This window comes from Camelus bactrianus, chromosome X (genome assembly GCF_048773025.1).
Source record: "Camelus bactrianus isolate YW-2024 breed Bactrian camel chromosome X, ASM4877302v1, whole genome shotgun sequence".
Classification (NCBI taxonomy): Eukaryota; Metazoa; Chordata; class Mammalia; order Artiodactyla; family Camelidae; genus Camelus; species Camelus bactrianus.
Window position 1 is genome coordinate 13,424,559 of NC_133575.1, and position 26,047 is coordinate 13,450,605.

Consider the following 26,047-nt stretch of genomic DNA (forward strand, 5'->3'; position numbering starts at 1 on the left):
AGATTGCAACACTAGCTTGATCTTTGTCTCCATCTCAGTTATTTTTGGCCCCAATAGGTTGAGATTATTTTCAATAACTGTGCTGGAAACAGCTCTGTCAAGTCCCTTCTTTGTTTCATGCCATAGATTTGACTGCAAATAGTACAATGCCTTCATTAAGAGGCTATAAAAGGCTCAACGCCAGGAATCCTTGGGAAGCCACAACAGAAAGATACCAAGGCTGTTTAGGAGGATGAAATAAGAACAAATGTCTACCAGTGGGTCAATTAAACATGCTCTTCCTCCTTTGCTGGAACAAGTGACTGATTGAGCCTCACCACTGGGGTCTGCTTCTTGCAACAGCTTCACTGACCCCACAAAGCACCAAGGAGGAGTTGCTAGGGTTTGCCTCAGCGTCATCGGACTTACTGCTTCATTTAAGACGCACTGGGAGATGAGTGCCACTGCTAGGTTTCCTTGAAGGAAAATGTTAAATTGAAACAACCCCATTGCCAGTGTTTCTCAGAATAAAAGGAGCCTGCTAAGTGAGACAATTGTAAAGTATCATCTCCTCCACTCTACTTTTTTGCCAGAATTTTCTATTAACTTAGCAACATTCAGAGCCTCGTCAGAATTCCATATTTACAGTCCACAGACTTAATTGGGACCATACAGAGAGAATGGCAAGCATGGGCTAAGTTTCCCAGGGGCCTGGGATTATTGAAAAGAATCACACAGTATGGACTGCAATTGAGGGGGCCCAACAGGGGGACGTAGGGGACACAAAAGCAAGCTCTACAGCAGCCTAGAGTATCTTGGTCTGTTTGACTTTTCCTCATGTTAGAATTTTTTTAAATTTAGAATCTTAAGCCAGAAAAAAAATCTTTAAGATGATCCTCTTGGTTTAAAAAAAAAAATGACTGAGACCCAGAGATGTACAGCAACTAGATGTGAGACGCAAGGTCACACAACTGGGTTGTGGCTGACTCATACTTATTTGTTCATGTTCAACTATTAGAATATTTTTGGTAGCTAATGGTAAACACAGAAGAGGTCTGAGGGAATGGGTGAGCAATAGCTACTCTACTGCAGCTTCAGGACAAGGTTATAAGGAAAGCAATTCTCAAACCACATTCTGTCGCCTTGCCTGAAAGTTTCACTCAAAAACACACACAACAATGCCAACATAGGATGACAAGATTGTTACCATTATAACCAGCATCAGGCAATAAGAAATCCTCCTAAACCAATAGCTGGGCAAAGGCCTACTTAGGGTTCAATTCTTGGGTGCCATCCCTAAGGGTACAGAGCTACAGATGTCACTAGGTTCTTCTATCTGGTTTATATAAGAGTAGGGAGTATTGCTAAAATATTTGGGCAGATCCACATATCTTGAATTCATGTGATTTCACCATGAGAGGTCATTCATCATGCTAATTAACAAGACATTCATTTCACCAATAATACCTCTTTGTGACATTTGCTATGCTCACTAGCAAAATGTGGGCAATCTCAATAGCAGAAATGGATATAGTAGCAGCCTCTGGAGAGTGGCCCCTCTGCTGAGAATGCCCACAGACCAACCCTGGGGTGTGCATGCTTGATTCACATCTGGGTTTTTGCTTAACCTAACTTTGAAGCACACAGTGTCACTCTATAATTGGTGAGGAATTTTAACGTAAATCTCAGACATTATAACAAACTGCTTCATGGTGAAATAAGAATTTGAACCCAGGTCTTCTGACTTTCATTCCAAACTCTTTCCCAAAGGGCCACCTGCCTCTCTTCTAATAAAAGAAATCAGAAGGTTTGCTAAACATATGCTAGAAAAGATGTCTCTACGGAAAATTCTGTCTTGCCTACAAGGTATTTTGCCTTCTGGCTTGTCCGAATGGACCTGTGGGATGTAGTGAGATGGACCCATAACAGGCACTGAAGAAACTTGTCAAGTTCAATTGTACTGAAAACCCTGCTGGTTCCCAAGGAGTCTGGGAAATTTCTGTAGGGCACTGATTTAGGTTTAGAACTGTTTGTTTTGAAACCTTCTCTAAGATTTTGCATAATCCTGTGATTCTCCCCCTTGGCTGCATGTTAGATCATGCGAGTAGGTTGTAAAAACTCTCAGTGCATGGATCTATACTAAAGCAATTAGATCAGAACCTCTGGTGTTGGGGTCCAGGCATTAGTATTTTTTAAAGGTTTTTGGATGATTTGAATGTGCAGATAGGGTTGAGACCCAATTGTCTAACTTGGTGCTTCTCAAACTGTGATGTGCAAGCTACCTGGGGATCTTGTTGGTATGCGGATGCTGAGACTCTGCACTTCGAAGAACCCCGCAGGTGATGATGATGCTGATGTACCATGGGACATACTTTAAGTGGCAAGGGAATAATCTCTTACCCGCTAAAGTTTTTTGAGAGCAAAACCACTAAACCAAAATCTGAGATGGGCCAAAATAATCCAACTCAACCCCGTAATTTATCCTACAGGGGAATGTATGGAATACAGCTTCAATAAGACTATAAAGCAAATAAACTGATTAAACACCTAAACTTGTAAAAACTGAACTTTGATTTCCCACAGACTTGCCTTAAATGCTTAGAATATCTTCCTAATCACAAAAATAGCATGGCTGTAGTTACCAAAGCTAACCATCTAATGTACCAAAAAAAAAGAGTCATGTCTGCATTTCCTATTTATTATAACCTTCATAATTATTGATTGTCTTGGATCTCACTGCCTCTGTAGTTAGCCTGCGAGAGCGTAATACCTGTGTTTGCTGTTCTTTTCACAGCAGGATCCAGGGAGAGCTTGGAGGAAGCTGCGTCACAAAGAGCCAGCGGGTCTGCAAACAGCGTAGAAGGCTGGCGAGGAAAGGGCCATCTTTCAATGTAAACAAAGGAGCGGGCGGGGGCTAATTGAGTGGCCTTTTCGCTACACCTGCATAAGCAGATAGTGATTGACATCAGCCGCAGCAGCCTGAATCTGAACGACTAGCGAGAGAATTTTGCAAACTCAGAAAGAACGGAAAACCCAAGCCACTACCCACAGAGCCCAAGGTGTGTGCCTGTGAATTATGTTATCAGCTGCACAGCAGGACTGCAGAAAGCACTAACTATGAACAATATATAAATTACAGGGGTCATTCAATGAGCAGATCAAGTGCAATTAAAATGCAAAAGACTTTTCACCTGACTCAGAAAAAATTTCTTTGCAACACAAGTGTGCCTCAAACTGTCCAGTAGAGCAGGGGTCGGAGGAGGGGAAGAAGTTGGGGGGGACCTGATTACTGGACTCCAAAAGGCTAACGTGCAATTTGTGTTCTTTTTATGTAGATTAAATGCATTGACTGCAGCTTGTACCACTTAGATACGCAGCAGGGAGTCAAAAGCTTGGGTATCAGTCAACCACAGCCAGCAGCTAAAGCACAGGGCCAAATCTGTTATTGTGCCTTAGATGAGACACTTAATCTAATCTAATGGGAGCAAACCCCCATGGACAAATAAAAGGACATTACCAGCAGCAGTGGCAGCTGTAACGTTAAGAAGAAGCACCAAATATTTTTTGTGATAACATAATTAATGACTTCTCCAGCCTCCTGTTTGCTCTTTAAAAATCCTGCCTTCCAGCTCACGGTGCCTTGTCTCACACCCCATGGAGAGTCTCAGGATGTAAATAACAGGAGGCAGCAATCTGCCTCTCAGCCTCTTCACAGCAACGTGTCCTAGGTATACCACAATCAGAAAAAAAAATGTGTTTTTTTTTCCTCCCTGGAGTCATATCTACTCCTTCAAGTAGCGTGAAAACATCACTGAGTTTTGATGAATTTGCCTTATTAAAGCAAACCAGAGCGAGGCAACGGGTAGGAAGAAATAAGATGGTAAAACTCAGGACTCCTGGGACAGGTACTGTAGACATCTAAGACACGATGAAATTAGAGACAAGGATCACAGAAGAGACCAACAGAATGCTGAAAACAAGTTAATCCTGGAGGACATGAATCCAATCTCCTCTAATTCAGGAATTGCTTCTAGTGTTCCTGTTGGGTAGGATCTTACTTACAGGAAAATGAAATCCTTTCTAGAAGCAATCCGTCCAGAATGTATTCCCTTCAGTTCCCAAGTCACCAAATAATCCTTTAGTAAGTGCTTCTCAGACCTTAAAGTGTATATGTTTCCCCAGGGGATCTTGTTAAAAATACAGATTCTGCTTCAGTATGCCTGAGGTAGGGCATGAGATGCTACACTTTCAGCAAGCTCCCAGGTGATGCCAATGCTGCTGGTCCATGAACTACACTTTGAATAAAGCTTTCGTTATTGGACCATACCCTAAATCAAGCGTAAACTTGTTAGCTCACTTGAGTCAGGTGCTAAGAAGGCCAAGAGTTCTAGATTTACCCTCACATGGTTCATTATCCTTCATGATCATGGCCTTATCCCTGATCAACCATCTCATGCATGGTCTGTGGCCACCACTCCAAAAAGCAAAAGCAGGTAGGGCTTTCCAGCACGATAGACAGTCTATTATTGCAGAAGCTTCTCTGAATGACAGAAAGATAATCATTCTGCCAAATGTACTAGCTGTCTATTGCTGTGTCAGAAACCATCCTAAAACCTAGTGGCTTAAAACAATGAAAACTCATTATCTTCCAAAACTTCTGTGGATCAGGAATTCAAGAGCAGCTTGGCCAGATGGTTCTGGCTTGGGATCACTCATAAGAATACAGTCAGATGGTGGCTGAGGCTCCAGTCATCCACAGGCTTGACTGGGGCTGGCCAGTCTGCTTCCAAGGTGGCAAACTGGTGCTGACTATTGGTGGGAGACTTCAGATCCTTTCCATGTGGGTCTCTCTACAGGGTTGCTTGAATGTCCTCATGATGACTTCTCGGAAAGCAAGGAATTTAAGACATCAAGGCAGAAGTCCCAAAACTCTTTGTGGCCTACCCTCACTAGTCACACAACCGACACTTCTACCATATTCTATTGGTCACACAGACCAGCCATGAATTCATTGTGGGAGAAGACTACACAAGGGTATGAATATCAAAAGGCAAGGCTCATTGTCGACCACCTTGGAGGCTGGCGACCACACCAAGTAAACTAAGACTCCTTATTTCCTCTGCAAGACACATAGACTGAGGTCCATGTCCCCCTGAGTGCTCAGAGCCACACTCCTACAGCATACACTTCTGCTCCCACTTACCAAGAGTTGATTGTGTTTGCTTCCAAACCTGTTTATGACACTTGTTCCAGTTGTACTACTTCTTAAAATTAAGTAATTTATACATGTGAATTGATGAAATATGAATGCAAAAGGAGTTGTTTCTATGAGAACAAAGTTGAAATTTTTAGAAAGATGTAACAGTAGCAGGTAGTTTAAAATTCTGTTGAATTATGTGTATGCCAAACAATTGTAAAAGATTGAAAAATCATTTAAAAATTGGGAGGATTATACACTGAGCTTGCTTCACAAGTGCCTTAAATTCTTGCTCCACTTTCAAAACTAGATCTCATACACAATGAGATTTAGGTGCAGCTCATGAGAGAAGGAAAGCCTGCAACTTCCATCAGCAGATTTATATTCAAAGAAAATGACTTGGCTGTATATCAAAAACTTAGTGAATGAATGTATATTTACACGATTTAAGTTATATAAAATATTTACGATTGTATGTATCATTTTTTCAATGATTCCCTGTTTTAACTATCTTTTTTTTCAATTAACCAACCAAATTCTGGTTCAGATGGATGGGTATGAAGCATGTATTATAAAAGGGAAATTGCTTCTGAAACTAGCACTTTTGTTTAGAAGTAGGAGGAAGGAAGGATAGAGCTAGAGAGAAGGAGGGGCTCGACCAAACATCTGGTTCTAGAAAGCTCTGAGACTGGAAGACAACTTGTCTGCAATCTCACTTATTGGCTACCAACAAGGTGGAGCCGCAGCTGCCCTATTATACACATGTGTGACGCTTCATGATGTCTTTTCGTGGCTTCTTTTCCCTCTCAAGGCTGTCCTTGCTATTTATTGTTATCTGATTTTACTTGCGTGCCATGGTTAGGATGAGACATAGCTTTCTGCCCACCAAAAGTTTATGCTCTCCTTTCAGTGTTGTAGAGTTGTTGCTAGGAAATGGTTACCCAGACCAGGGACACATTCTCCAGCCCTGTTTCCATCCAGATGTGGCCCTGTAATCAGTTCTCAGCAATGAAATTTGACTGGAAGTGAGAGACAGTACTTCTGGGCTGGGATTTTCAAGAAGTATATGTACCTTATCCATGGTCTTTCTTCTCCTGCTGGCTGTGGGTACAGGACTGAGGCTCTGGGGGATGGCAGAGCTACAAGGTGGAAGAAGCCCGAATCCCTGAATCACTCGTTTGCTCTGGGAAAGTCACTCAGTTGTCAACCAGGAACACCACAACGGACTGTTATGCATCAAGACACTTAAATTTGAAGAGCTATTTGTTACAGCAGCTAGTGTTGTGTCACTTCAGCTAACACTGGGGCTGCTCACCCTGAGATCCGCCTGCTTCATTGTTCTGCCCCTTCTCTTCCTCCCACCCTAGCCTTTTTTGTCTCATTGGGATTATTTTTCTTTGGTGTGAGCTGCAGATTCTTAACCGGAGGGGTCTACACAACTGTATGCAAAATGTTGTCTATAGGTGCACTCTTCCAGGAGGAGGGTCCACTGTTTTTGCGAACTTTTCATCTGGGCCTTTGAGCCTTTAAATTGTTATGAAGAGCTGCTCTAAGAGGTTCACTTTCAGTGACATATTCCTAATTTAATGACCTTAATGCTATGATTTAGAGATCTGAGTATCTGCAGGTAATTCATGGATGCAGATTAAAGGGAAAGCAAAGGTAAAGAGCTCATGCTGGATAGTGAATACAGATGTAGAAGCAAATCATGGAATGAACAGAATCAAATCAGTAGATGGAGGAAGCTAAATGAAAGCCCTTTCTGGGATTTATTAAGTAGCTGCCTTTCTCCTATTGCATAAGTACAGTCCCAAAGCATCTCCTGGTGAACTCAAAGAGCTACTACGTTCCTTTCCAAAAGCCTAATTGATGGCCAAGGACTAAGGAGATCCTGTTTCTGTATATTCTGAGAAGCAATTCTTCTCTAGCTCGACTCATACTTCCTGAGAAGTTTATGACCAGCAAAAGTGTGTTAATGCCAGGGAAGTTAAAAAAAATTGGCCTGTGGGAACTGCAAAGGACTGGAAATATGAAACAGTGTCCCAAGCCTGTCCCAATGCCTGTCCCAAGCATTGAAAATTACTGGGTGGAACTAAGGGTCTCCAGAGAGTTTACAATTCATACGAAGGTGTCTATAGTCTCCTCTTCAAAGGCTGGGAATGACCTGAATTCTAAGCCAGGGGTTGACAATAGAGCTTACCATTTTGCTTGGTGTCTTTTAACAGAGCAGATGCAGATAAATCACCTTTATCTTGAAAGACTGTTGGAGGACTAGGGAGCCATCACAGAAAGTCCCCTTTCCCCAAGAAGCAAGCATGCAGGTAGGAGGTAGAAACATTTATCCGGAGTAAGGGACTGTTAAACTTTCAGGATCCCCTTACCTGTGTTTTTAACTAGGGCCTACTGATACCTTCTCTCGTTGCCCAGTTTATAGACAAGGCTTCATATCCTCTGTTCTTTGGACATTTTGGACCTTATTTTGAATCATCTGGGAGTCTGGTCTAAAATGTATATTCCTCAGTCCCACTCCAGACCTCCTGAGCCAGCATCTCGGGAGTATAGCCTTTTAAAACTCCCTTTTAAACACGTGCCCCAGGTGACGCTAAGTCTCACTGGTTTGCCCAGCACTGGTCCAAGGTCTCTGAGGAATGGCAGCTCTGGAATGTCCTAGGCTGTGGCATGGCACTGTTCTCTGGGGTCTGAGGTAGGCTGGCTGACACGTCTGGCTGCATCAGCTAGCAGACATCTGGCTTCTCTGTGGTATCTGTGTATTTGTTCAAAGTGGCTTTGGAGGCTGCAGATCTGGCAAGCTGCAGACACGGTCTCTGTTCCACAGGATGGGGTTTGTTGAAGTTGTTAAGATTAAGACCTACTTCAAGAGATACCAAGTGAAATTTACAAGATGAGAGAGTAAAACTGATTAATTACTACACTGGGAAATGCTTGGTAATCCAAGATAAAAATAAGGACAACACACCCAAATACAGGATGAGTTCATGTAACCAACACAGATATCATTTGTCAGATCGCTTACGCTCACACAGAAGGGAATATGAGTCTGCGCTGCTAATGCACAGGAACTCCCAAAGTACGGTGTGAAGGTTGGCCTGACAAATTATGCTGCAGGATACTGTACTGGCCTGCCGCTGGCCCAAAGGCTTCTCAGTCAGTTTGGCATGGACAAGATCTTTGAAGGCCAAGTGGAGGTGACCGCAGATAACCACAACATGGAAACCATTGATGGTCAATCAGGTAGGTGCCTTTACCTGCCATTTGGATGCAGGGCTTGCTAGATCTATTACTGGAAACAAAGTCTGGGGGACCCTGAAGGGCGCTGTGGATGGAGGCTTGTCTATCCCTCACAGTACCAAACAATCCCCTGGTTATGATTCAGAAAGCAAGGAATTCAACGCAGAAATACACCAGAAGCACATCATGAGTCAGAATGTTGCAGATGATACGCGTAATCTAACTGAAGAAATTGAAGATGCTTACAAGAAACAATTCTCTCACTACATAAAGAACAACATTAACTCTAGACATGGTGGAGGATATGTATAAGAAAGCTCATGCTGCTTTATAAGAGAATCCAGTCTATAAGAAGAAGACTAAGAAAGAAGCTAAAAAGAAGAAGAGGAACCATTTGCAAATGTCTCTTGCCCCGAAGAAAGATAGGGTAGCTCGGAAGAAGGCAAGCTTCCTCGAGCTCAGGAATGGGCTGCTGAGAGCTAATAGAGCAAACCACAATATTCTATGAAGACATTTAAGATAAAGACAGTGATAAGCTTATTGACCAAGCAGCCCCCAAAAAAGTGGCTTTGGAGGAAGGAAATTATGGGGATACTCCTGCCTCTGAGCCATGCCATGGAATGGTACTACCCTACCATCCACCCTCAACGAGCTAGAAAATATGCCAAAGCCCAAGCGATCATCTGATTGTACTATGAATGAGACACAAAGATTTTTTTTTTTAAATCCAGGCTTCTGACACTTGCACCTCCATACCCCATATGAAAACAGTAATGCATTTCCATTAAACCTCAGTGTTTATCACACACCCTTTCCTTCCTAAGCTCGGGACTGAAGAATCTTTCTAGGGTGGGGCTGGATGCCCTCCCTGTGGTTATAAGCACCGGTAACAGACCCTATTGGCACCCACATGTACCCTGCACTTCCCCCTACACACCTAACGCTGCTTACTGCCAATATCTGTAACTGTCTATGAGAACACACTGAACTGGTGCTCAGGGCAAGATGGAAATGCTGGAGAGTTCACGCCCCTGAAAGCAGCCCTCAAACGATGACAGATGGGGAGTTGGTGGAGAAATACCCCAGCTTCCTCATCCCAGCAGCGGGATAACTCTGGAATGTTCAACACTCTCCCCCGGAGGTCCCCACTGGGACTGATCTCCAGGAGCCCATAGTGGGGACTTGCTTATTATCACACGCAACTCTGGCTCCCTTCCCTTCCCCTCTCACTCCTCCACTTTCCAACCAGTGTTTCCTCCTTCCAAATAAACAACTTGCATTTAAGACTTTGTTTCAGGATCTGCTTCTGGGGGCACCAAAGGTGCCTACCCCCCAGGACATATAGACACAAAGGTGAGCTAACAGCTCTGAATGGCCTCTGGAACTGTAAGGGACAGTAGTGCAAAGCAGCAAATGCCTGTATCTGTAGCATTTTTAACATCACAGTCAAAATCATCTGCCTGATTTCTGTTCCTTTGTCCCTGACCTCCGAACAAAATCTGTCCATTGCTCTTCCTAAATAATGAGACTTTTGCTACCTAGAGTGACAGGGAGCAGAGCAATCCAGTCCTGATTTGACCTGCTGCAGACTGAAACCTCCTTTTTCTATGTCAGGAGGTCAAGATCCAAGCACAATTTGGGCTCTTGCGAGGTCACTGATTCACATCATGGGGAGTCCTTGTGGGGCGGGACATCCCACATTTGTGCATTCCTTTAACACATATTTATGGAGCACTTACTCCTAGTCAGAGTCTGGGGGATACAGAAGGGAGGTGGATAAGTTCAGTCTGGTCAGGCTGTAGCTAGATGGAACTCCGCCAGCCCCCACCCCGAGGGTCCTTGCCACACGGAAGAACCCATCCCACCCTGTCTAGATGAAGTCAGAGCCTGCTGATTGCTCTCTCTGCATTTAGTTCAGGCCCCTCAGCTTCATCCTCTACACTGGAAGCAGTATTATCCTTCAGGAATACAAAATGGCATGTCATTCCCCTGCTCAATAACCATCAGTAACTCCATTTCACCTAGGAAATAAAGTACAAACTCCCCATTGTATATCCAGCCAAGGGCTCTCTTATCTGGCTCTATATCATTTTTTAACCTTTCCCACCACCTTTTTCCTTTCCCACCAGATGGTTTGTACTCCCCCAAACACTCCGCGTTCTTTCAGACTGCTGCCCTTTTTTCGCACATGCTGTTCCTTAGGCCTGAATCTCACTTGGCACCTTAGCAACCTCTACTCTTTGTTGAGCACCTCTTCTGTGAAGACTTCCTCACCACTCCCTCTACCTCTGACAGCACCAACAGCCACGCCCTCTGTCCCTTGCTATTGTCGCAAATTCAACATTGATCACACTATGTTGTCATTGTTTCTGAATCTGGCTTCTCTCACAAAACTATGAGCTCATAGAAAGCAGGGAGGTTGCCAATTTGTTCATCTTTGTACCCTTCCTGTGGGCTTAAGATAATGCCTAGCACACTGTACATTTATAAGAAATGCTTGTGAATGCCTCCTGGGCCTCAGAAAGTTGAAAGGAGATTTAATCTATTCTCTCTGGTAATGGGCACCATTAGCATAAGATCTGTTCCACACACCTGGACAAGAATGTTCGCTTGGGCTGTCCTCTCAACTTGCTTCTGTCTGGGGCCCCCCGCAGTTCTCTCCCTTGCTTTGTAGCTGAGCTCTGGAGGCTGCCTCAGGATTTGAGGTCACCAGGGTGCTCTGAGGTACCAGGTGCCAGAAGTGAGCAGGTGAACTTTTATTGCCCCAGGGGTGCACTGTGCAGCTCCCATGGGGCTCCACTGGTGGAAGAAGGCAGGAAACTGATGACATCGCAGCCCCTTATTGACATCCACAATGAGCCCTCAACTCTGAGAGGTGACAAGGAGAAGCAAGAGGGAAAGGAACTAGATCGAGGTACATTATGCCCAGTGGAGTTGAAACAACATTCACAGGTGGAGGGGAATGTCTCAGATGGACAAGCCAAGGAGTTATCTGTCAGCATCCAGGGAAGAGAGGCAAAGATGCAGCAACCTCACAGGTACTCGAATGAGGCCAGCAGCCACTTACTTCTCCCAGAGGGCTGGCGGCAGTGCCAGCCTGGACAACCTTTGATCACCCTCAAACTAGAAAACAATGAAGCAAACCTCCTCACTCAGCCTCAAGTCCACTTCTTCAAGGTACAGGCCAGAATGTTTCATTCTAGAGAGAGCTGGACTTTGTAACTGCTTACTACAAACTGGACCAGGCAAAATGCGATGTGCTTTCTGTGCATCATCTCAATGAACTCTCATAATGAACCCTGGTTGGTAAGTTTCATAATTATCCCCCATTTTACAGAGGAGAAATCAGAGGCTCAGAGAAGTTAAGTAACTTGGCTATATTCACACAGCTAGTGTGAAGGAGCAGAACTGGGAGTTCTGTTGGACTCCATGACCTGTGTTTGGAACTTCCCCATGATGCCACCTTGAGTACAATGCCTTCCCTGATGTCCAGGGAGAAGAGACTGTATACAAATGAGAGGGGGGCCCTGGTTCCTGGCACCTGACCACTAACTAGCTGTGTTGCCCTGGACAAGGAACCCAATCTTCCGGACCTCAGTAATTTCCTCATTAGGTAAGTGTGCGAGTTGAATCAGGAGATTTGTAAACCTCCTTTAGATTCAGTATTCCATGAGTCTATGATGGAATCATATTTTATTTGATGCATGGATATCATGATTAGGTATCTGCACTCTAAGAAAAGAACAACTGGTGGGAAATGAAGTTGATTTTAAGCAGTTGGCACATACCTGAATCATGGTATAAAGAAGAGATTTTGTTGTCATTTTTAGGCTGTTGCATTCATAAAGCTTCTTGAAGGGTCAGATTTTTGGTCCCCTTGACATATTCTGGTTCTCAGTTAAGCCTCTTGGGTGGGTCTGTCCAACTGAGGCTTTCAGCTTCCTGAGAACAGTAACTCTTTAAAATGCTGTTTGTAAGTCCCAGGGAGTATTATAAATGGGAAACTGATAAACACCTTTGGGGATGAGGACCATGGTGGTCATTTAATAACTGTGTTTCCAGATTTATTTGGGATTTTAACAATCACTAGAAAGTGTTCCGATTACTACTACTACTACAAATTATCCCAAAATTTAGTGACATAAAGCAACACTATTATTATGTCCATAGCCAGATTCTGAGTCAGTAAATCAAACAGGGCACAGTAGGGATGGTTTGCCTCTGTTCCATGTTGTTTGGGACCTAAGTTAGGAAGATTCAGTGGTTGGAGGTGACTGAATGGCTGGGGGCTGAAATCACCTGGAGGATCTTCACTCAACATCTGGCAGTTAATGCTGGCTATTGGCTGGGACATCTGTTTATCACAACTTGTACACATGGCCACTTCATGTAGCTGCTTGGGCTTCCTCACACCATGGTGGCCTCAGGGTGGTAGGACATCTTTCATGGCAGTTCAAGTCTCTTAGTGTAAATGCTCCAGAAAGCAAGGCAGAAGCTGTATTACCTTTTATAACTTAACCTGATACATTACTTCCATTGGTTACAAGTGAGTCATTAAGACCAGATAAGATTCAAGGGGAAGGGATATGGTCCCTCACCTCTAGATGGGAGAAGTGTCAAAACTGGCACTGCATTATCATTCTTTACAGGGCAGGAATCATGTCTTACTTATCTCTGAATCTCTACCATCTAACATGGGGCATGGCACAAAGTAGATGCCCAATGAGTGGCTGGTAGATAAAGCAATGAATAAGTGAATGAAGGAAGGAAAATTCATCCCATTGGAGAGGGTCTCTCTGAGGAATATAGACATTTAGTCTTTTTCACCTATTTTTGGTTTGTATTGCATGTGGTGTTGTATTTCAGCAATGAAATAAATTATGGTTTGTGAATGACCTGCAGAGTGGAAAAAAGGTCAATGGTATCATGACAGTTTTGCTCCTAAGCAGCATGCGATGGTCATTCATTTTTCCTCAACCAAATATAAATCTCTATTTTTGGATTCGTTCTACGTTTCCAACAGGACATTTTAGAAATCAAGTTTTACTAGAACAGACTGAACATTTCATGGTGAGGTCTGAGCTGATTTCCCTAGTCTGCCTACCCAGTTCTTCTTTCTCTGTATTCTCTTCGTTGACTTCTAGCCTTTCCATCCCTTCCCCCTCCCCACACTCCTCCCTGTCCTGCTGTCTTTGCTTTCCCCTCTTTTACTCTTTCTCACTCCGTGCCCCCTCCAACAATTCCTCCTCTAGCTTGGGGGTGGGAGTGTCTCCAGAATTATTAAAGGAGTCAAGGAAGGGGAAGCCAAGCCATACACCCCCACCCACCAGAGAAGAATGTCCAGATTTGAACTAGGGTCCTTGGAATACTCTTCCTCACTGTTTGGTATATGGCATTTCACCACTTTTATGGGCACCAACTTATGATGTCATGTAAAAGTCTTAAGCTCCTGTGGCTGCAAACTAGCACCAAAAGCCCAATTTTACAGAGACACAACAGAAAATAATTCTTTAAGAAGAAAAACCATGACAATGGGAATTTGCCATTCCCAAATTAGCATTTGGAAAATTCTAGTCACACAAACATACGCCAGCAGAAACCTCAGAGAGCATCTTGCCCAACTCCTCATGTAACAGAGAAAGCCAAAGAGGAAGAGCTATCACAACCAGCATTTACTGGGTGCTGACTTTGCCTCAGGCACTTCATTACCTTGTTCCAGTTGTGCAACAATCAGATGAAGTGAAATCATTAACCCCATTTCCAAGATGAAGAGACAGAAGCTCAGAGAGGGTCAGTAACTTCTGCAGGGTCACACAGCTAGAAAATGGCAGAGTAGAGAGTTGAACCCAGTATCTCAGATGAGTCCAAAAACTGTGCTTTTAACCATTAGACTAAACTGTATCTCTAAGTGACCTTTTATCCCCTCTTCCCCTTCCACAGTCACACATATTAATAGCTAAAGACTAATTTCACAAAGGTAAGTTGAGCAGAGCCTGGAATTCAACAAGTGATGCTGCAGTTCAAGTCAGTCAGAGTTTGTTAAACTGGATTCTAATTCAGAGCAGAGATCCTAAGAGACTCTTGGGATGGTTCTTTGTAGAAACCACTATGAGCTTTGAGTGAGCTAGGGCCATGGCAGTGTGGTTCAATGATTTTAACACTCAGACTTGAAGCTGGTATCCCCAAGTTCAAAACTAGTTCTCCTTCTTCCTACCTCAATCTTGCTGTGCCTCAGTTTCCTCATCTATAAAATGGGAGATGGTAAAACTTATCTGCCAGATAGGGTAGATGTAAAGGCCAAAATAGTTAATAAGCATAAAGTTCCCAGAACAGAGTCTGACACATAGTAAGCTCTTAACAAGAATTTGCTCTGTTATTACTCAATGTTGTGTCTCCAGGGCCTAACATAGTTCTTAACACATGGAAGGTAGTCAATAAATATTTGTTGAACAAATGAAGAGAAATGTATCAGTAGTTGTAATGGCATTCATCTGTTCTTCATCCCCTCAAAACAAAACAAGAAAAAATGAATTTCTCCTTGATTTTACCTTATAGTTTTTCCATATGTGGAAGCCTGATTCTTCTGTGATTGAAACCACTTTTCCCTGGCAAAGCCTGGAGGAGCCTGAGGACCAGCTGTTTTCCACTTTAATTCCTTCCTGAGGCCCATTTTACCAAGGAAGAGACATCTTAAAAATGCAGAGGACCACAGCCTCAGGACTCTCAGTTACAAAACTCAATCCAATCTGGAAGAAGCCAAGAACTGAACTTATAGACTCAACTACAAACTACAGGGATGACTTCAGGCATGGCTAGATCCAGGGGTTCAAATGATGTCATTGGGACTTGGTCTTGTTTGTTCTCTAGCTCAGCCTTCCCCAATGGTGGTTCTATTCTCTGGCAAGTTCTCCCCTGTCATGGCAGGACAGCCTCAGCAATTTCAGATTCATATCCCCACAGCTCCACAACAAGGGAACAAAGCACATACTTTTATCACTCCAGCCAAAGTCCCAGTTTTAACTCTGGTTGGACCAACTTGGGTCCTGTGTTCATTCCTGAACCAATCACTATGGTTCCAGGAATGAAACACTTTGATTGTCCAGGCTTCATACATGTGTCCTCCACCTTGATATCAAAGGGGTAGAGACAGCCCCAGACAAACTATATGGACTAAGACTGGGATGCTATTCTCAGTGGAAGAGAGAGCAGACCAGCAAGCACAAATAACAAATTTCTACTACAACTAGACATAAGATAGGGGTACTGAGCAAATCTACAGCACCTTCCTTAAAAGGGTGGTGTGGTCAATAAGCAATCCCAATCTTACCTAAAGCTTTTACCTAAAGCTTTTTCTTCTTTCACACTCCCCAAACCTCCTTCCAGCTCTAAGGCAGTGATTTTCAAAACTTTTTACCTCTTCCTCTGGCAAAAAATAAAACAAGTTAAGTATATACACATGAACTGAAACAAATTTTTCAACAAACAAATTTACTTTTTACTAACTGCAATGCACTTTGATAGTTTCTATTCTATTCTATTCCACTCCATTCTGTTCTATTTTCACTTATTCCATTCTATTCTTCCTTTCCACTCCATTCCATTTTATTCTGTTATTTTTATTAGTCAGGGCAGTGCTTGCTAAGCACTGAAACAAACAGCCCCAAAATCTCAGTGGCTTAAAATAAAAGTATTTTTCTTGTTCATGTCCTAGCCCAGTGCAGATTAGGCAGCTCTACTTAGTGGCTTTCTTCCTCCTCCAGGGATCCAGGTTCCTTCTATATTATGATATCACCATCTTCAACAACATCTGATTCAACACACAATTGTGGTAGAAAGGAGAGAAGGGGAGAGAGAGTGAAAGAGACAGAGGCACAGAGAGAGAGAGACAGAGCAGAGACAGAGACAGAGAGACAGAGAGAGAGTCATTCAGGGGATTTTGTGATTAGGCTTATAAGTGGCTTATCTCACTTTTGCCTACACTCCATAGCTAGAACCTAGTTACAAGGCTCCAACCTAACTGTAAGGGCCACAGGGAAACATAGTCTGAGCACCCAGGAAGAGGAACTGGGATTGATGAGCACCTATGCAGTCTATGCCACGCTCTTTTATTCTACTTTGATAAGAAAGAGGAAATGCTGGTTTTGACCCACTCCATGGAATTCAGGACTCTGTAATGGTTGCCATGCCTTAGTTGGAAAAACCTGGTCATAGCAGCCTGCCTGGATTTTTCCACCTTGCGGACCAAACCCTTCTTTGCTTCTGCCTTTCTATTCTTATTTCATGGCACCAGACTTCTTCGTCCCTGGTGAGGAGGTCCTGACTGCCTTCCCAACCACCTTCCTCCCCCACCAAATCTGGCCCTGACTTTGCCTCAGAACCTTCTGCCTCACCCCCCAGACTCTTTGAAGCAGTCTGCGGCTGACATCGCAGCCGCGGCTCCTGTCCCCTCCCTCGTGCCGTCCTCCATCTCTCTAGACCCGTCTGTCTACTTTCTTACCCTGGCCAGCCCTGGGGCCTTTGGTGGGCAGGTTTGCTTCCACTTCCTGTCTTGAGATAGTAAATGAGACCACGTTCTGCGGGGCAGCTAATGGTCCCTTGAACTCTGGAGCTCTGCCCCGGGCTGGCTCCAGCATCTGCCTAGGTCAGGACTGAAGTAATTGAGCCAGCCAGGCATGTAATAAGATAGCTCTCTTTCCTCCCCACCCCCGCCACTGTGGTGAATGGCCGTGGAATCTGATTCTAGCAGCATCTTTATCTCCGAACTAGGCCTCAGGGTTCATTATCTAAAAAGCATTGCCTGTTAGCAAAGGAGAAATTCTATTACCATAGAGGAGAGCTGTCCCGTTAAAACCAAGCGGGGTGGGGATGGAGGTGGAGGCTAGGCTCTTGGGCTCCCCAGTTAAAAGGCCTTCTGGTTCTGGAAGAATTGCAGACTTACTACTGTTTAACTTAGTAAACAATTTTAGTCAATATTTAAATGGTGCTTACTGTATGCTAGACACAGTTCTGGATGCTTTACAATATTAACTCAGTTCAGCCTCTCAAATCCTACAAATGAGAAAACTGAGGCTCAGAGAGGGCAAGGGTCTGCCTAAGGTCACACAGCGAAAAAAGAGTAGAGCCAGGGTTCAACTTAGGCAGACTGGCTCCAGAACCTGCCTTGTCAACCACTAGGTTATACTCTTCCCATGAGAATATGTTTTAGTTGTATATAATATTTATATGCTGCTTACAGTTCTTGAAACGCTTTCACATATTTTTCCAACCCTCACAAGAACCCTGTGATCTAGACAGTATGAAGAAAAGGAGGCTCTTATTTTACCATAGAGAAAATTGATATGCTTTGAAGCCAGCTTGAACCAGCTTCCAAGGGTCAATTGTTAAATTTTCAGAAATTTTGCAAGCCCACTGTAAACAATGGTCATTATTTAAAATGAAATTATAGAAAATTACAATTAAATAAATTATATTCAAACAAAAGTAATAAACACTCAAAGCTCATCACTTCCTAATCCGTTTACAACATTTGACTATTACCCTGGCGCTTGAGGTGACCTGTGTGTCTACTGTATGCATAGGGGGAAATCAGGTATGATACGGTGCCAGCCAGCAACTCTTCCAGACCCCACATCTAGTGACATCACATACATGACTTGAAGTCAGCCACAGTGGTAGGATTTACACTAGGAAAATCAGTAGATTCTATAAAGGAGTCCCCTCCTTGCCTTTCTTCTCCGAAGAGAGCTGATTCTTAAATATTTACCAGCACATCCCTGCTCCCATGAGTCTGACCATCTCCACTCCATGCATATCTCAGGTGTGTGCCTAATGTACCTGATTTTCCTGTCCTTCTGAACATTGTATCTCCGAGGCCGAACATAGTCTCCTTTCTCTCAAATTCCTCATCAAGATCCCAGCCCAGTCTCCTCTGTCTCTCCGCCCTTTTTCTTTCCAGCTCCCACTCCCAGAAGGACGTTCCCAAGCAGCCCACAGCTGCCCTCACTCAGCCTGAGTCCGCTGACATCCAGCCAGCCCCATGGCTCTCATTCCTGCCAGGGCCAAGTTCTGCCTTCATGTTTGCAACTTCCAAGCATAAAGACCTACTCACCCTCCTACTTTCCCTCTCAGGCACAGGAATCAGTGAGGCCCAAAAATGTTCCTGTTGCAGACTTCTCTCCCACGGTCTGCCCGAGCCGGGTGGGCAAGGAGATGGTTAGCTTCTCCGTGTGTGTTCCCTGGGAGCTGGTGGCAGATCAAAGAATGGTCCTTCCCTAGTCTTAATGCAGAACACCCCTAACCGTGCCAAACACTCCTGCTTGGCAGCCTGGACGCTGACTTATGGGCACCCAAGGGGAGCAGGGATGTTAGTGAACCAACTGATACCTAATAAGCATGGAATATGCTTATTCATCTTCATTCTCTTGGAAATGCAGTTAGATTTTTTTTTAAATTAAGGATTCCCTTTCCTTCACTAGTTCCTTTGCAGCCCCATGGACTTATGAGAATTCTAGAACATTATCATTATATATGAATATAGGTAGAGATCATTACATACTAGGCACTGTCATAATTGCTTGAATAATCTGAAGAGGCAGGTAGAATTATCACCTCCATTTGAAAGATGAGACACTGAGGCACAGAGAGATTAAGTAATTTGCTCAAGGTCACACAGCTTATAGAGGCAAAGCCAGATCTTGAACTCAAGCAGTCTGGCTGGAAAGCATGTGCTTTTAATGGCTATGCTCTATGCTTTGACAGTATTCTGTTTATACAGGATTAAGAACTTACTGCATTATCTGTCTCCAAGTTTGTCTACACTGCCCAGGTTCTTCACTTTGAATCCCTTGAGGAAAGGAATCATGTCTTACTTTTATTTTTGTCCAGGATCCAGGGCAGAGTCTTGTATGTGCTAGGTGCTCACCAAATGTTAGTTAAAATGAATGGCCCTCCTTGCTTTCAAGATAAGGAAACATCACCTTCTACTGAGACCCAGAAATCTGATTAAAAAAAGATGACAGAGGCCAGGCAAGAACTCAGGTCCCATGGCCCCCCAGGCTGGCACTTGTACTGCCCTGCCTCACTGTTCTTGTTAGCTTGGCGGGCTGGGGCCAGGATATGGGGATTGAGAGCAGGCTGGCATTGCCCACCCACCATATTGGAATACTGGTCCATGGCTTCTAGGGGAAAGAGCGTGCACACCCTAAACCCAACCCCAGGACAGAGAGAAAAGATGAATGGCCATCACTGTGCTGATCACTCACTGCTGGTGCAGGTGGACACAGCTTGGGCAGGAGGCCAGCCTCCAGCCTCACCTGATAAAGCTTAAGATGTATAGATGCCCAGAGCACTGAGGACTTAAGAACAAAATCCAGAGTCTCCTCATTCACTTTTTTATGTGCATCAGGACTATTCTAACCCAAATCCTATCAAGGAAAAGGTAGAAAGATCCCGCCCCCACCACACATACACGTATTTTGTCAGTCTCCCAACACCAGCAAAAATTACCTGAATTTTATCCACCTTTCTTTAAAGCTTTGTGTTTCAACTGGCTGTTTTCATCCTCACTCTTAGGTATAGAGAAAAAACTCCCATTTAAGCTAATTGCAAATAGCCAGAAAAAGAAAAGGGGGGCAGGTTCTGTGTTATTTTACAAAGCATAAATAAATGACAAGTAAACAAGATAATACCAGGGATTTTAAAAATTCAATTAACCTCCGGGATATCACAAGGCCTGTGTAATTCATAGGAACTATACAATGAAATGTTGATAGTGTCACTAAGGTCCTGGCAAAGCTTGAAGCACCTTTGACAGATCAAAGAAAAAATAAAACATTATTCCATTTAGGTGCAGTGTTATGGATAACTTGGCATTATAGTTCTTTGGAAATGATTAACTCCATGTGGTATTGATGGTAACAATCCATTTTCTGGCATAATGAATTAGGCATTCCTCCATTGTTCCGTAGCTTGGCTCCATTCTCTTAGTATATATCAATGGCAACTTTTTTTTGATACCTTTCAGTTTCACACACAAAATAAAAACATGTCCCATACGCTGCCAGGGGAGAGAACACGAGCTCGAAGCTGATTTATTTGTATCACCCCGAGTGACCTATTTCCTACCTGAGACATGAAACCACATCAAGGGGGAAACTGTTTTTACTTCTATGAACTGGAAGGGAAATTGCTACTTTTCAAGCTGGGAGCTCTGAAACCTTTGCTGAAAAGTGTCCATTTTTATCTAACACTTTCTCCTTCTGAAAGGCCCTTGTTTTTAAGGAATAATCCTTCCAACAAAGACTTGCCCATCAGGCATCCCACTCATGATTAATTAACCCGTGAAAATGAGAAACAACTTCTAAGTGGCTGATATACTTAAGCGGCAAGAGATAATCAAAGCCTGTAATTTCTGAAACTCATGATTGTCTTGTGACTCTGGGATTTTTAAACTACAGGAACACCAATAGAAATGAGGTAAAAAGATAGAAAAGTCAGCTAGTGTGATATCTTGATTAAATTCCGTTGTAGTGTCCCTGTCTTAGGTTTGTTTTGTTTTGATTGTTTTTTAATGAGGAGCTGCCTCTGAGAGTGCTAATCTGTCTTTAACATGGCATTTCCTTATAGTACGCTGAACCATCTCCATGGCATTTAAAAGTGAAATATTTGCTTCAGAAATAAAAAAGATACGCAATAAAATGTATCTGTAAACAAGCCTTCATGGCTTTATTTTTCATATATAAATACACAGTAAGTTCAAAATAGAATTGAATTCCTAAAGCAATACTCCACTAATCTGTATTCGGGGGTCTCAAGCGTATTATCTGTAATTTACAACCAATTTAAATGGCATTAACAGTCTTCCCCTTCTGGGAATTTAAATTTGCATTCTACCATTGAATTAAACAGTGATTGCATATTTTCTATAGGGGACAGAATGCTCTTTGATGCTTGTTTTGAATAATGAAGCATCTATTCATGCACAGGGTGCAATGCGCTCCTTTGTCCTCAGTGTAATTGAAGCAAAATGTGAGTTAAAGAGATTTTTCCCCTTAGCCAAAGGTTTGTTGATTGGTGTCTATTTTCATCTATTCAAAATTAAGAAAACAGTCATCTCTCACTGCACTGGAAAATCATTTACCCAAAAACGCTCTGAATGAATGGAGGTCAAATTTTGCCTTTTTTGATCTTTTCAAAGATGGAACAGGATGTCAGAAAATATTGCAAACTAACCTTTGGGAGAATGATATTGAGGAATAATTTGCAATTCTTCTCTAGGACCAAGAGAATTAGGAATGGAGGATAGGGGGAAGGGAGAATATAGCCTGTTTCCAAAGTAAGAAACTTAAATAACCTTGTTCTCCCATGCTAAACTTTACTGAGATGGGAAGGGAGATTTCTTGCAAATCATAGAATCTGAAGCCGTAAAAACCCAGGGATGGCAAACTCCTGTGGGGTGCCATCTGTTTCCCATAGTGTGCCCATAGCAGACATCAACAGTCAGTTATAGCCCTCTGGGCCATTAAGCCTCATAATCAAGTGCTCTGGGCAGCTAACAGCAGTTGATGCAAACTGGCACCTATCTGCCATTTCAGTTAATCTACCTATTTCATTTAATAGACAGTTCTAAAAAGATGGAGTGTTCCCTCCCTAAGTTTCAGAGCTGGCCATTGGCAGATCCAGAACCAAGAACTTGCCACTACTGATGGCTCAGTAGTGCCCTTTCCACCTAACACCACCAGCATGCTCCCTGAGCCTGCTGTGTGCATCGATCATTCTATCTCCAGGACAGCGCCTGGTAGGTGCTCAATAATTACTTTCTTTAACTGAATGAATGAATAAGACAGATACACATTGTTAAACCTTTATCATTACAGGAAAGCAGTTCTTTCCTTGAAATAAATAATCCCTGGACCCAGCTGGACATAATTAGACAAGGTCCAAACAAAATTTTAGGATCTGTTTACCAAAGCCTTTATTAAGAGATAGAGAAAATCATGTGTCAATAATACCAACAAGACTAAGCATTTATGACAAGAAATTATTTGCAAAGACCTTAAAGCCCTTTGGAAATATCTATTAATAAATAACTGATATGCAACTGCAAATCATTATTCAACAAAGAGGTAACTGAAGAACTCACTCTGCTGAATTTGAAATAAAATCATATTAAAAATTTGAATAATTCAGACTTTTCAAGAACTGAAGTGGGATTTTGTTTATTAATCTATATTAGTATTCTAGTGCATTTCCCTTACAGAAGTAAAAGACTAAGTGTTTCTGACACTTGTCTAGAGAGTATCAAAGTTTCTTGATATTAAATGTCAGCCCTTTTGCTTTACAATCTTTACATCTTCAGGATTTGAGATGATGAAAAATAAAAAAGTTCAACTTTCCCACATTATTGACATAAGTATATCCTAGTGGTTCAGGCAGGGACAATTTTATTGCCCAAGAGATATTTGGCAATGTCTGGAGACATGTTTGGCTATCACAACTGGAGGGTTGGGGTTGTTACTGACACTTATGGGTGGAGGCCAGGGATGCCACTGAACATCCTACAGTATACACAGGACAGGCCCTGACAACGGAGAGTTATCCAGCCCAAAATATCAATAGTGCTGAGGTTGAGAAACCCTGGTCTAGCCCCTCCATTGTTCATATCCATTCAGCTCTATGTTGAATTTAGAATGTACTGATCTCTGGCAAATAGGACATTTAACTATGGTTACCAGAATATTTTATTTCTCTCTTTTTAACTTAAGATATCCAGTTTCCTTATGCTGAGGGAAAGGTAACTACTGATGTTCCCTTTGTTTGCCTTCTCACAGAGCCAAACTAAGGATTTGCTCAGGTAGCTCAACTCTGGGATTTTCAAGAGCATAGAGAAGTGTTTCAGGAGCTCCCTGGGGTCCCAGATACACTCCACTAATGTACTGCACGTCGGTCTAATAAAGGCAGGCAGGGGCAGGAGCTGCCCGCTACTACATAAACCCGACAAGGGCTTCCCTTTGAAGGTTTATGACCAAGCTGTATAGAGGAAAGAGTGGAATTTTGTTGCTGTTGTTTTTGTTTTAATTTGTATTCATTGTTCTTGTTCCTCTACTAATTCTTAAGTTCTGCTGCTAACTTGCTTTGTGATCTGGGAAATTGTGGACACATTATTTATATTTTCTGCTTCCCAACTCTTCTATCAGTTCTGTGGCACTACTTACACTGTTCTACTGGAAGATAAAGGGGGATCGTAAAAGCCACGACGCTTTGAGTGCTATTCAGTGGGGGTAGCACTTCTAACTCTGTGGGCAGGGGCTGTGTCCTCTTTGCCCTATAGCTTCAGAACCCAGCTGGTTCCATGCTTGACATATAAAAAAGGTGATTAATGAATAAGTATTGGCAATACTTTGGGAACTATTTGGCAGTATTTATTGAAGCTGAACAGTGATCCAGTAATTAAACTCCAAGGTGTGCACCCAAAAGAAATGAGTGCATATGTCCTGCAAAGGACAAGTACAACATGGTTCATAGCAGCTTTATTAATAATAGCCAAAAATACAAAGAACTCAAGTGTCCATCGGTAGGAGAATGGATAGTGTCCATACAGTGGAATGATACAGTGCAATAAAGAAGATTCAACTACTGCACATAAAACTCTCAGCAGAGGGCCTGGTAGTAAGGGATGCTTAGTAATGATAACGACAATGATCATGATAATGGTAATTACTGAGCATTCACCATGTGCCAGGGGCTTTTTGGGGGTTTACACATACTAATTCATTTCACCTTCAGAACAACCCTCTGGAGTATTTTCTATTTCTATTACCATTTTACAGAAGAGAATAGTGAGGCATAGAGAGGTTAAGTAAAAATTAGTTGAACCAATCTGAAGTACAGATACATCCTGACTTTTTTAAAAAAGTACTGTACTGACACAACATTGTAAACTGACTATAACTCAATAAAAAAAGGGGGGCCAATAAAGCAAAAAAAAAGTACCATATATAAAGCAATGTTGGGGAAATGAAAAAGCAATGGTCTGCCTTGTACTTAGTATGGACAAATCTTTTCTCCCCTGTGTTTTAGTGCTTTGTTCTAGAACTTTCTGTCTTATACTTCTTGGCCAATATTATTTTTCCAAATCCAAAGCCCATGTAGACACTGCTCTTGAGATTAAAGGCTACCATTTGAAGTGCTCAATTAGTGGAAACTTGAAGAGTCATTTTGCCTTTGATTTGCCTTACCTGCCCAGTTACAGGGCCATCTCTGGACTCCCGGAGGACTGGCAGTAGATGAAAACCTGAGGGTGAAGTTTTGAGGTCCCCTCAGCTTCCCTGCCTGTCAGAGAATGAAAGCCATACCCCACCAGGGGCCAGAGCAGCAAATCAGTGTTGGAAGGGGCCACTCCTCCTACCAGGCAGTTTCAAGATCTCCATAGTTACTATAGTGTCCATGCCTTACACTGTGCCCATGGAAATGTTGTTCAGGCTGCCACATATGCTTCGTTGTGCCCCAAACGTTTATCTGGTTTGGTGTGATGGTGTTGAGGAAACAAGTGAGGGAGAGTCACCTGAGCAATGAGCACTAAGGTGGGGTCTCAACTGTTCATATCAAATGCTTCTGCACATTATTTTGGACTCACAAAAATTTCTCCATTAGGAAAGGAAATAAATACAGGTGACAAAGGAAGACTCACTCTTTCACCACCACCCTCCTCCCATCGTATTGGGAAAAGCCGCCATTGGTAATGACAAATTCATCTGTGGGGTGTCTGTGTGTGTTGGGGAGGGAGAGAGCGAACACACGGAGAGTTGCAATCACATCCTAGCCGCAAGTTTATTTATGGTTTGCTCAAGGTTTATTCCCCACCCCCATCCCTGCATCCCCAATGGCAGGGTTCTGAGAGGGCAGAGACTGGACTATTAAATCCCCTCATCCGCAGCTCATCTCAGCTCTCTGTGGCAGCTGATGCCTTCCCTCTGGAGAGCTGGCCCTCGTGGATGTCGTTACTTGTGGAGCCGGGAGTTCTGGCTGAGGTGATGGATAGCATGAGCCCTGCTTCCTTGGGGGCTATTCTGGACACTGGATGAGAGTAGGTCAAAAATTCAGTAGGTTCAATGCTTTCAGCTGGATTTAACTGGCTGTGTTTTGTGGGGTCCAAAAGAATAAATTGCCACGCCCCAAATTTTAAAAAAATCAATTTGAGAGCAGAAGGTAATGAGTCTTGGAATCCTCAGGACACTGAGTAAAAATTCCCTTTCTTAAGGAAAGCTTCTAGGACTTTTTAATTAAAAAACATCATATATAACTATGAATTATTTATTAATTGACTTTTAAAATTATACAAGTAATGGAGCATCACTGTAAAACATAAATTAGAGAAGTAAAAAGAAGAAATTACAATAATACTCAGACAGCCAAAAGTTGGCATATAACATTCCAGTGTCCCCATTGTATATGAATATTTTCTGTAACTATTTTTAAATGGAATACTAATGCACTTAGTATTAGTGATTTGTAATCTGCTTTTTTTCATTAAATAGTATCACTTGAACTAGAGTATTCAACAGTACTTTTCAGGTTCATAAATATGCTTCTGCACATTATTTAATACAATTGCCTAGTATTCCA

The 26,047-nt window shown here is 42.8% G+C and overlaps 1 protein-coding gene and 1 pseudogene across 1 annotated transcript in view; one reads left to right on the forward strand and one right to left on the reverse strand.

Annotated features, from left to right (window-relative positions):
* The window catches only part of RAI2 (retinoic acid induced 2), a 301,266-nt gene that overhangs the window by 150,287 nt on the left and 124,932 nt on the right, over positions 1 to 26,047 (reverse strand). The gene's annotated exons all lie outside the window — the stretch shown is intronic.
* Positions 8,014 to 8,908, forward strand: LOC105068646 (large ribosomal subunit protein uL18-like; annotated as a pseudogene).